The sequence below is a fragment of the Callithrix jacchus genome, chromosome X (genome assembly GCF_049354715.1).
Source record: "Callithrix jacchus isolate 240 chromosome X, calJac240_pri, whole genome shotgun sequence".
NCBI lineage: Eukaryota > Metazoa > Chordata > Mammalia > Primates > Cebidae > Callithrix > Callithrix jacchus.
Genome location: NC_133524.1, coordinates 132633789 through 132646795, shown reverse-complemented (window position 1 = coordinate 132646795; position 13007 = coordinate 132633789). Strand labels below are relative to the sequence as shown.

Sequence of the window (13007 nt, the reverse complement as noted above, 5' to 3'; positions counted from 1 at the left end):
AGCTGCACTCTCGTCACTTTGGGAGACCGAGGTGGGCAGATCACTGGAGGTCAGTGGTTCCGGACCAGCCTGGCCAACATGGCGAAACCCCCAAAATACAAAAATGACCCAGGCATGGAGGCGTTGGCCTTTAATCCCAGCTACTTGGGTGGCTGAGCCAGGAGAGTTGCTTGAACCCGAGAGGCGAAGGTTGCAGTGAGCCGAGACTGGACCGCTGCACTCCCGCCTGGGCGACAGAATGACACTCTGCTGCCTAAAAACAAACAAACAACAAACAAACAAACAAACAAACAAACAAACAAACAAACAAACAAACAAAACTGCTGTCTTAGGAAAAAAATCTAAGCCCTATACAGTGGGCTATCCAGGAATATAGCGATGCGGTGCTGCCCTCATGTGGACAAGTGGAAGGCATCCCCACGATCATACCTGGAGACGGGGTTCTATTGAAAACTTGGAAGGAAGGCTCCCAGGCAGATCAACTTTTCTTTGTTTGTTTGTTTGTTTTTTACTTCTTTTAAAATGACAGGGGCCCTAGTAAGTACTACTAACCACCCCGATGTCAGTCAAGCTGCAAGGAATAGCCAATAGGGTTCACATGGCCAGAATTAAAGGTTGCAGTACACATTTACGGGAACCAGAGGAAGCTACTAATGACACCTGCCAGCCCATAGAGGCTCTAAAGCTTCTGTTCAAGAACACAATTCCAGATAAAGCCAATCTGGAAGACAAGCAACATCTCATCTTTGTTTTCTTCGCACTGCCTGCCATAGTCTAATGGCTTTTAGAGATAGTGGCCTGTCTGCTGGGGAAGTAATTAACCACAGTGTTCGTCTATTAAACAACTCACCCCTGGGCACAGCGGCTCGGCCCATAATCCCAGCACTTGGGGAGACTGAGGCAGGTGGATCACCGGAGGTCAGGAGTTTTGACACCAGCCTGACCAACATGGTGAAACGCCGTCTCGATTAAAAACACAAAATCAGCCAGGCGTGGTGGTGCATGCCTGTAATCCCAGCCACGTCAGAGGCTGAGGTACGAGAATCACTTGAACCCAGGAGGCAGAGGTTGCAGTGAGGCGAGTTTATACCACTGCACTCCAGCCTTGGCAACAAGAGCAAAATTGCATGTCAAAAATAAAATTTTGAAAAAATACACTTAACCTTGTTGACTTTGGTTCACTACCAAAAGTTGGGGATATGCCAGACCTGGGCCCTTAGAAGACTGGCCTGGTATCCCAGCACATCTCCAGGGACAAACTCACTGGGCCAAAGAATGGGGATGTCAGGCCCGACGGTCAATGCAAAGGGATTTTATTCAGTCAGGTCCTGAGTTCCTTATCAACAGCAGTTCAAATGTCCCAAACAGAAAAAAAAAATGCTTTCTTACATAACTTTTATTCACAGCAATTCCCTTTCTGCCTTTACAATAATTATGCCAGTGCTGTCACTTTCATGGAATTCCAAGAGAGACAGTGTAGCTGATACTTTGTCCCTGGGTCACCTATCTGCGTCAATACCTCTGCAGGAACTAAACTAATAAGTGGACACCTCACCCAGGAAACCAGTTCTTTGCTCTATTTCCTATCAATAAAGCTACAACCTCTAGATTTCGCTGAGGCCATCCTCTCACAGAAACCCCTTATTCACCTGATCTCAATATATGTCCCAGGGACTGTCAACATATCCTATCGAAAGATAACTATGCCTTGTGGTCAAACCCTAAAGGAGGAGCTTTAATTAAAGAACTTATTAATGCCACTGCCCAACTCCAGCATTCATTTTTGAACCCAGTAACCACTACCAACTTGGCTGCACATAACCTTTCACTTACAGGCCACAAAACAGGAGACCCCTTTTATAGACCCTCCACTGCTTTCACCAGAGTAATGCAAAATATTTTGCAGCAGAAATTTCACCACCACAAGGAATGCTTGTGGTTTGTGGTACATCTGGGGTATATGAGATATTGTGATACAGACAACAATGTGTAATAAACACATCAAGGTAAATGGGGCATCTATCACCTCAAGTATTTATCTTTTGTGTTACAGATAAACTAATTATACTCTTGCTATTTTTAATGTACAATTATATTATTACTGACTGTAGTCACCCTGTCATGCTATCAGATAGATTTGTACGTATTAATCATCTGCACTTCCCCCCACCCCCAATAACCTTCCCAGCCTCTGGCAGTCATCCGTTCCACTCTCTATCTCCAGTACTTCAGTTGTTTAAGATTTTTGCTCCCACCAATAAGTGAGAACATGCGAAGTTTGTCTTTTTGTGCCTGGCTTATTCCACTTAACGTAATGACCTTCAGTTCCATCCATGTTGTTGCACAAGACTGAATCTCATTCTTTTCTATGGCCGAAACGCACTCCTTTGTGTATATGGACCGCGTTTTCCTTACCCATTCAGCTGTTGGTGGACACTTAGTTTGCTTCCAAAGCTTGGCTACTGTGGACAGAGCTGCAACCAACACGGGAGTGCAGATATCTCTGCGGTGTACTGACTTCCTTTCTCCTGGGAGTATACCCAGCAGTGGGATTACTGGATCACATGATTGATCCATTTTCAGGTTTTCGAGGAACCTCCAAACTGTTCTTCATAGTTGTCATAGTAAATTATATTCTCAACAAGAGTGTATGAAGCTTCCCTTTTCTTCACACCCTCGCCAGCATTTGTTATTGCCTGGCTAGACTACCCCTTACCATGCAGGTGCATTTCTGTCTCCATGCTGACTGTTACTTCATCCTTCTATCTCCCACAGTGCTTCCTACAGCATAGGTTCTTTGACTCTCTTTTGGTTAATGACACGTCTCTTTCTTTTCAGGTATATGAGAGGAGACTTAATTCCGCACCTTTAAAAGAGACTGGAAGAAATGACATCTGGCTACTTGTCCAAGAAGGAACATCAGACCCTAAATGCATAATCTCTTTAATGATTGAGGAGAAAAGAGGATCAAATTGCTCTTTCCTACAATCGAGCAGGATATGGCTGAGGCCTCCTAGCATGTGTTAGTGAATAAAATGGCCTCCCAGAGGCTAAGAAATTTCTGTCAGTAAACGTTGGTCTTTTTCCCTAAGCATTTCATTTGAAAGGATAACTTATTTGTTGGTTGGTTGATTTTCCCACCTGTGCTGGCAGACATGATTAACCCATCAGGTAAATACTATTACAGTCGTGGTTTCTGCAGCAGCCCACATTGTTGTAGCTGGCATTTATAACTGCCTTCTTTCACTCCCCATTTCTCATTCCCTTTGCCTTGCGATGCCATGTCAGCTACTCATGGTGCTCAGTCTGGCAGGATGACTCAAACCTTCATTACGGAACAGTCTGAACCATTAGATGTCCTGCCTAGATGGGGTTGCTGTAATTTTTCATTGACTCTGATCATAAAACACAGGAGTACTAAGAAGCTCTCTAGATATGTCAGGCATAGTGTTCCTTAGCCCCTGGTGTAGTAGGAACCCAATATCCGTGTTTTTTGTTAGTTTGTTTTTGTTTTTTACTTTCCATCAGCCGAGCCAGTAGTGGATCCCCTCAAGCCAGCCTCTTAGTTCAGATGAATGAAGAGTTCAAAGTGGTCAGCTTGTAGACACAACTTCCATTTCAATGGAATCATTTTTGGTTCCCCTGTTGAAAAAATTTCTGAATTCGTAACTAAGACCTCTAGTGCAGCAGAGCCAAAAGTTTGCTTCTTGATATCAAAGTTTGGTTTTGCAGCACAAGAAGCAAAATTTTGCTGCTAGATACCCAGGAGTAACAGTGAGAGAGGCCTGCATATTGCCTCCTTCATTCTTGAGGACATAGATGTAGCTATAGGAAAAATAGTTCCATATACTTGATGCTGCGATACAGCATTGCCACCTCCTAGACTGTCAGCCAAGCCCCCAAGGCACTGCCGGGAAGGCATTCCTACATCTCAGGTTTTAAAAGATCATTGCACTGTACTATTGAGCCAACCATTTCAGCATGGGGAAGAACATCAGGAGACTCGGGTAATGAATTAGCATGATCTCATTGCCATATTCATTTCCTGTAAAGTGAGTTGCATGTTTAAAACTGGTGCAGTAGGGGATACCACGATAGTTGATACAGCCTTTCCTTACAGCCTTTCCTAATACCACAGTGTTGGTTTTCTTGAAGCGCCGTGGGTAGGAATGAAAATCCTTATGCAGAAGAAGAGTCTATTTGAGGAAGATCAAAGTGATGCCCCTTTACCTGTGGAAGCTGACCAAAGTAATCAGCGTGCCACCTGGAAGCTGACTGACCAGTCTGGGACATGGTGCAATACTGGGGAATCAGCATTGGTCTCTGCAGCTAGCAGGTGGAATAGTCAGCAGTTACTGTAGTGAGATGGACCTGGTAAATGAAAGTTCATGTTGCTAAGCCCATGAAAAACCTCTATCTCAGCCACCATAGTCATGATGCACCATAACTGCTTAAAAGATAGCGGGGTGCACCTAAGGATGTATGGATGTGGGTCAAGTAGCTTATTGTGGCCTTGGCGAAGACCACAAGTATATGGGTACCTCAGTTCTACAACTTTAAGAAGTTAGACCTGCCAGTAACCCAAATGAGCTTGAAAAGAGTTTCTCTCTGAGTCTTCAATTAGTCACCAGCCTGGTTGATACCTTAACTTTGATTTTGTGAGACCCTAAGCAGAGAATCATATCCAGAGTGCCTGGATTTCTGATCTACAGAACTGCTTATATATTTGCATTGTTCTAAGCCGCTAAATGGGGGATGATTTCTTTTGCCGCAGTAACAAACTAATACATGTGGTGCCTGCATATTCGGAAGTAACAAATGAAAATCAGTTATGATGTTTTTTATTATCTAGTCTACTGCTCACAGGGAAGTACACATGAGACCACCGGTGTAGGATGAGAGAATTTTCTCTTTTTTCTGGGCCCAATCCATGCTAGCAGGGTTTCAGTCACTTGTCAATGGGTCACGGTACTGAACAACATTGAGGAATGTACTAAAACAAGCATCTATTACAAAAAAACAAACCCCAAAGTTAACCTTGTTGACTTTGCGTAACTACCAAAACTGGGGATATGCCAGACGTGGATCCTTAGAAGACTGGCCTGGCATCCCAGCACATCTCCAGGGGCAAACTCACTGGACCGAAGAATGGGGATGTCAGGCCCAACAGTCAATACCAAGGGATTTTGTTGCATCAAGTCATGGGTTCCTTAAGTTCCTCCTCTTAATTATCGACAGTAGTTCAAATGTCCCAAAAGGAAAAAGTGCTTTCCTACATACCTTTTATCCAGAGCAGTTCCCCTTCTGCCTTTACAGTAATCATGCCAGTGCTGCCACTTTCGTAGAACTCCAGGACAGACAGTGTAGCTGAAACTTTGTCACCGGGTCACCTATCTGAGTCAATGCATCTGCAGGAACTAAACTAATAAGTGGACACCTCACCCAGGAAACCAATTTTTTTGCTCTATGATGTCCCTGGACTGGCACCACCTCTATTTCCTGTCAACAAAGCTACAACCTCTAGGTTTTGCTGAGGCCATCCTTGCATGAAAAGCCCTTGTTCGCCCCATCTCAACGTATCCCCCAGGGACTGTCAACATAGCCTGTCTAAAGATAACTCTGCCTGTGGTCCAACCCTAAAAGGGGAAGTCCACTGAAAGATCTTACTAATGCCGCCACTGAACTCTACCATTCATTAACGGGTCCAGTAACCACTGCCGACTTAGCGGCACAGAAACTTTCAATTATAGGCCAGAAAACGGGAGACCCCTTTTATCTGCCCTCCACTGCTTTCACCACTTTAATGCAAATACTTTTGCAGCAGAAATTCCAGCATCAAACAAATTTTGGGGGTTTGAGGATCTTCAGCATATCTACAATTACCCACTGTGGAAGGGGCGATGCTCTATCACTTACGTTTCCCTTATCTAACTTTCACATGGGCTAACACGTCTCTCCCTTTCCCCATGTACCAGCATAGCAAGATTCAGCTCCCAGCAAGACCCTGTATTCCCTTAAGTTTACTACTGCCCTCTCTATGGGGATTATCATGGTCAGCTACGGGAGGTAGAGCCTCAACATCCAGCATAACCCGTTTGAGGAGATGACGGTGGCCCTCCCACGAACGGCAGAGGGCCTCCCTACACTTCAACAGCAGCTGGACTCCCTAGCCATTATAGTCTGACAAAACCGAAAAGGCTTCAGTCTTCTCACAGCTGGTCAAAGACACACGTTTGCATGTGAAAGATGAATGCTCTTTTTACATCAGTCTGGTTTAGCCCAGGAAAGTATCAGAAATGCCATCAGCCAGGCAAACGAAATGAACACTTTAGGAACTTCCATGGGAACTGGAAGCATTAGCTATTGTCTGCTCTGCTCCCTTTAACACTGCCAGTCGTTAACATACTTTTAGCTTTGACTTTTGGTCCCAGTGTGTTTAAAACGCTGATTTCTTACTCTCTTGCTTACAGCTTCTCCAGGTCCATATGATGGTTTTGCAAGGCTTTCAACCTTGGGTTGCTAATGAGCTATCTCATGTCTTCCCCACCAGTCCAGTGAAACATGTGGTTCCCACCCCGTAGGATCAGGCAGGAAGAGACGTTAGGGCCCAGTCTAGGCACGGAGAATGCCCCACTCAGCAGGAAACAGCTTTAGAATAACATTAAACGGCCTAAAATAACACACGTGTATTATGCACAGATCTGCAAGTCAAGACCAGGAAGGCTCAACCGGCCTCTCTGCTGAGTCTCTCCCAAGGCCAACTCTAAATGGGCCGGCTGGGTGCTAATGTGGAGACTGTGGAATAATCCACTTCTGAGCTTATTCAGGTTATTGCTCATTTAGATCTAGTTCCTTAAGGTGGTAGGAGTGTGGTTCCCATGTTTTGGTTGGCTGTCATCCAGGGACTGCTTTAAACGCTTAGAGCCACCTATACCTTCTCGGGAGCACTGCTTTATCCTCAAAGAGGGCCTGCTGTGTCACATCCTTCTTGTGCTTTGACTCTCTTAGCTCTTCTTCTGCTCCTGCTTGAGGAAAATGCTCCGCTTTTCAAGGATTCCGCTGCCAGGTCTGGCCCAGCCACACCACACTCATGTCTCATTGTTAACTGACTTGACACCTTAATTCTCCAGCAAAATCCCACCATAGCAGTATTAGGATTAGTGCTTGATGGAGTATTCAGGAGATGGGAATCTGGGGAATCAGACTATAGCTGTCTCAGTCAGCTCCAGCTGCTATCACAGAATACCACAGACTGGGTGGCTTCATCACCAGGCATTTCTTTCTCATAGTTCTGGAGGTTAGAAGTCCAAGATCAGGATGCCAGCGTGCTCAAATTCTGGTGGGGGTCCTCTTACTGGCTTGTAGTCAGCCACTTTGCTATATCCTTACATTTTGAAGAGGCATGGAAGAACAAATTCTCTTTTCTCTAATCAGAAGGGCGTTAATCTCATCATAGGGACCCAGCCATCATGACCACATCTAAACCTAATGACCTCCCAAACAGTCTACCTCCAAATATCATCCCATTGGGATTTAGGGTTTCATCGTATGAATTCTCAGAGGTCACACATATTCAGTCCGTTCATAATGCCTGTCAACCACGCAAGCCAGAAGTGGGCAGCCGCATTACGACAGGACCAACTGGGATAGCCCTGAAGGACAGTGGAGAAGGGAAATCCTCCCAGAGGAAAGAACTTTGAGCGGTGCTCCTGTGTGGAGGAGAGATGGCCAGACTTTTAAGTGTGTATCCTTGTACAGGCTGTGTCTCATTTATTGGCCGAATGATTAGGGACTTTGAGGACACATGATTGAAAATCTGTGACAAGGAGGTCTGGGGAAAAATATGTGGACAGACCTGTCCGAGTGGACATTCAATGTGAAGATATTTGAGTCTCATGAGAGTTCTCACCAAAGGGTAACCTCAGCAGAGCAGAATTGCAATAATCTGATGGATAAGATACCTATCATCGAGATATTAATTAGCCTCTTTCTCTAACACTTGTGTCATAACCACACAGGCTCACAGAGTGGTCCAGGTGACAGGCATAGAGATTATGCTTCAGTAGCACCGACTTCCACTCACCAAGGCCAACCTGTCTACAGTTGATAGAGACATGAAACAGCCAAGGGTCCCTAGTGAAATCCCGCCATCAAGCCCAAAGTGGCCCGAAGGTTGAAAAATCGGACTGCCCGTCCCAAATGAAACCCGCGACTGAGAGGAAGAACTGGCACTGCTTGTTCACCCTTTCCCAACTGATTATTTCTTAAGAATGCCCACACTTCCACTGGGAGAACAGGGCGGAGCCACAGGAAGGTTGCGCCTTGTGCAGGGGTAGCGGTGGGAGCCTGGTCTCTTTGGTGACTATGTGGTGGCCCCGAATGAATCTGGGAGGTTGTAGCCTGTTAATAGGACTCCCTCTCACTTTGCTGAGAGTCGTTTTCCTTTTCCCCCAATAAATTCCGCTCACACCTTTCAATGTGTGCGCGAACCGAATCTTTCCTGGTCATGTGAAAAGAACTCAGTTTTAGCTGAACTAAGGAGCAAAATTATACAACACAGCCATTGTTGTATGACTGCTAGTGTACAACCTGCCAGAAACAGAGCAACACTGAGCCTCTTATATGGCACCTGTCTCCAGGGTGATCAGTCAGCTACCAGATGGCAGGTAGGACCTTCCTACATTGGACCATTTCCATTATGGAAGGGACAGGGCTGTGTTCTTACTCAAATAAGACAGTTATTCTGAATATGGATCTTCTTTCCTGCCAACAGTACTTTGAGAAAATCAACATTCGTGCACTTGGAAAAATACCTTATATACCATCAAGGTATTTGTCACAGAATCACCTCTAAACAAGGCAGTCACTTCACAGAAAATTTAGTGCAGCAATGGGCCCGTTTTCACAGGAAATCACTGGAATAACTGGTCTTATTTTTTATATTCTCCTCTCCCCCCATGATCTTTTTTTCTTTTTTGAGATGATACTGTGCTTCCCCCGCTGGTCTTGAACACCAACTCAGCCTCCCAAAGTCTCCGCCATTATCTGAAAGCGACCGGATCAACAGGACAGTGGAATGGACTTGTGGAACTGTTACAGTGCTAGCCAGTTGGCAGTACCTTGCAGGTCTGACAAATTACTTTTAGGAAGCAATGTCTGCTGTATGTATGCATCCAACATACTTTGCTTTCTCTCCCATAGTCAGGATTCATGGGTCCTAGAATCAAGGGGTATAACTGGGAGTGTCTCTACTCTCTATTCACCCCTGTGACCCACTAGCAAAAATGCTTCCTATTTAGGCACTGCTGACCTAGAAGTCTTATTTCCAAAGGAAGAATTGCTTGTGCCAAGGGACACAACAGTGATTCCATTGAAAAGAGATTCATACTGCCAGCTGGCCATCTTGGTCTCTTCATCACTTTCCATCTAGAGGCAAAGGAGGGGGTCATCTACTGGCTTGGGATGATGAACCTGACGATCAAAGGGGGACTAATTTAACTACACCAGGAGCTAAAAAAGGGTGTGTCTGTTGTGTCTAGAGAGCTTCTAAGTCCTCCCATGTTTTTTGATTACACTTAATGGAAAATTACAGCAACCCAATCCAGGCAGGGTATCTAATGGTCCAGACTGTTCAGTAATGAAGGTTTAAGTCATCCTGCCAGGCCAAGCACCATGACCAGCTGACATGCTATCTCAGGGCAAAGGGAATGGGAAATGAGCAGTGAAAAAGAGACAGTTATAAATACCGGCTACAACAATGTGAGCTGCTGAAGAAACCAGGACTATAATACTTCATACCTTGGTGAGTTATTAACTCATCCCCCTCCTCAGGTGGAAGAACAAACAAACAACAAAAGTACAGCTTTTACTATCAGAGATTTATGAAACTTTAAAAGCTCCCACTTATTTTTCTTAGCTTCTGGAAGGGAATTCTCTTCACTTCAAACTACAGGGAGCTTCAGCAATAACTTGTTCCACCCTACAGCATACCTCCTTGTTTCTCCTTGGTCTTTGCACTAATGCAATTATTTTTTCCTCATGTGCTTAACTTTTCTGAGATGGCAGTGGGAATCTATTTCTTTAAGCGCCTTCTTGAGTGGCTGAATTCACACAACTTTTTTAAACCTGAAATTAAAGAGGTATTCCGTTAACCAGAGGATACCTACAGCATCTATGATATGTAAGAAGTAGTAGTGGATAGAAAATAGAGTTTACAATCTACATGCAAATAGAAAATGCATCCTCATGGAAAAATACAAACTAGAAAAATACGAAGTGAGTCACCTGAGGGCCCATGCCCACTCCCAGATTATGATAAATTTGGAAGGCTCCATGGCATTAGAAGGAAGTGTTAGAATAAGACAATATCAACCTACATGCCTGTGGAAATAGCATGAACTATGACTGAGGGCCAGGGATTAGGAAGAACAAGACATGATTTGTTCCTGCTCCAGTCCCAACTTGGGCACAAGTGCTTGAAACAATAGAAGAGTTTCCTTTTGCACCTACCTTGCTGCTTCCTTGAGGGTAAATTCAACAAATTGTCTCTTGACTTTCAGAGATCCTTGTACTTCTTCTTCAAGCAAAATGAAAATTCTTTCATAATCTGAAGATATTTTAAAAATTATTATTTCTACAATTATAAAAATGAAATAGACCTCAACCTTAGTGCATCCACTAACACAGTATACATTTTTAAATGGGCTACAATGTTACATAGTGTTTGTGTTTTGCATGTTTAAATCACAGCATCTGTTTATTACTAAGGAAACTATCATGAACACTAACAAAAAGCACTTAAGCAGATGTATTAGAAATTTTCAGTGAAATTAAGGAGAAGCCATGCTAAATTATATACAGATCCAATTCAGCCAAACAATGAGCTCAAGAGGCAGCGTAATTGTGTTCTAAATCATAGAATGAGAGACTTCTCAGGCTTTCATTGATAGACATTCTTGCACTACTTACTTCGCCCACACCTTCGAACTTCTTTCATTAATTGATATTTTACATCATCATTAAATTTCTTTGCCATAGCAGGAGATATTTGTGGCGTATTTGGCAGTTTCCATTGAAGACATTGCTGTGACTGGTGAGTCACCTGCAGAGACATTGTTGTTTTGGGTTCCTACCACAAACTCATTGCATTAATTTTGTAAAGCAGCTCATCTTTGCTGAGACTAATGAAGTTATAAGAGAAAGAATCTAATGGTTTGGGTGGCATATGCTCTCCTGTCATATTTATACTCTCTAGTGGAGCAGAATCTGACAGGAAGCCATCAGGAGGGGTTTGGCCATCCAACTCCTCCTCCTTGATATCGTTAATGACAGTAGCATTTGGAAACCAAATGTAAAAGCTGAGCTGCGAGGTAAGTGCATTATGTCACCCCCACAGGTATATCCCTCTGCTGCTCAGTTTCTAGGAAGTTACCTCATAAAGCAGGCGAATAAAACCAGGTGGCTATCCGAGACCCCTCAAACTGAGCTCAAGAAAGGCAATACAACAAAACCACCTACTTCCCTGCAGGACACTATGCATGCATACGGAAACCAGGTAGGACAGTACAACCAATACACAAACATACACAGATCCCTGGTACTCCTGGATGAAGTACCAGCTCCTGACATATTACTACACCCTGTGGAACCACTGACAAGGAGTTATCAGGTGCTTCTGGGCGGTTTTTCATCTTCTCCTCATGGAGATTACGATTGTTGGTGGCGTCTGGAAACAAAATGAAGAGGTCGAGCTATGAGGCTAAGTGCATAATGACAACCCCACAGGTATACCCCACTGATGCTCAGTTTCTAGAAAATTATCCCGTAAAGCAGGACGATATGCCAGGTGGCAATCAGAGAACCCTGAAATTCAGGCAAGAAAAGATAATACCACAAAACCACCTTCTTCCCTTGATGACACTATGCATGAATATGGAAATCAACTAGGACAGTACAACTTATAAGAAAACATGTACAGATCCCTGATACTCATGGTTGGAAAATACCAGCTCCTGCCATATTAATACACCCTGGTGCAACAGTGGACAAGAAGTTATGAGGTGCTGGTTGGACTTTTTGTATCTTCTCTTCACAGACATTGTGAGTGATGGTAGCATCTGGAAACCAAATGAACAGGTTGAGCTGTGAGGTAAGTGCATTATGTCAACCCGGCAGGTATACCTCTCTGATGTTATGTTTCTAGGAAATTATTTCATAAAGCAGGAGAGGATATGCCAGGTGACGATCTGAGATACCTCAAATTGAGCTCATGAAAGACAATATAACAAAACCACCTTCTTCCCCTTATGACAGTATGCATTCATATGGAAACCAAGTAGGACAGTAAAACTAGTAAACAGATGTACACAGATCCCTGGGACTCATGGCCGGAATACCAGCTCCTGCCAAATTAATACGCCCTGGCAGAATAGCTGACAAGATGTTATTAGGTGCTGGTTGGCCATCTTCCATCTTCCCAGCATGGCAGCTCAGCAAGGCCTCTCTGCAGGCAGACTGTCAAGCAGATTCCCTTCTTGCTGGGCAGGGCGTCTCAGAAAAAAACAAAAGAGGGCAGATTGTCAGGGGCTTACAAAGCTCCCAGCTTCCTGGGATAGAGCACCTGGGAAAAGGGACGGTTGTGGGTTCAAATTCAGCAGACTTAAACATCCCTGCCCAGCAGCTCTGAAGGGAGCAACGGATCCCTCAGCACAGTGCTTGAGCTCTGTTAAGGGACAGGCTGCCTCCTCTAGTGGCTCCCTGACCCCCCGTGTATCCTGTGAGTCACGTCATACGAGAGAGCTCTGGCTGACATCAGGCAGGTACCCTTTTGGGACAAAGCTACCAGAGGACAGAACAGACAGCAATCTTTGCTGTTCTGCAGACCCCACTGGTGACTCCCAGGCAAGCAGGGTCTGGAGTGGACCTCCAGCAAACTCCAGCAGACCTGTAGCAGAGGAGCCTGACTGTTAGAAGGAAAACTAACAAACAGAAAGAAATAGCTTCAACAT

At 44.4% G+C, this 13007-nt stretch overlaps 1 pseudogene; it reads right to left on the bottom strand.

The window, feature by feature from the left end:
• Nucleotides 1–9736: 9736 nt before the first annotated feature.
• On the bottom strand, nucleotides 9737–12790 carry LOC144581123 (putative SAGE1-like protein; annotated as a pseudogene).
• Nucleotides 12791–13007: the final 217 nt, after the last annotated feature.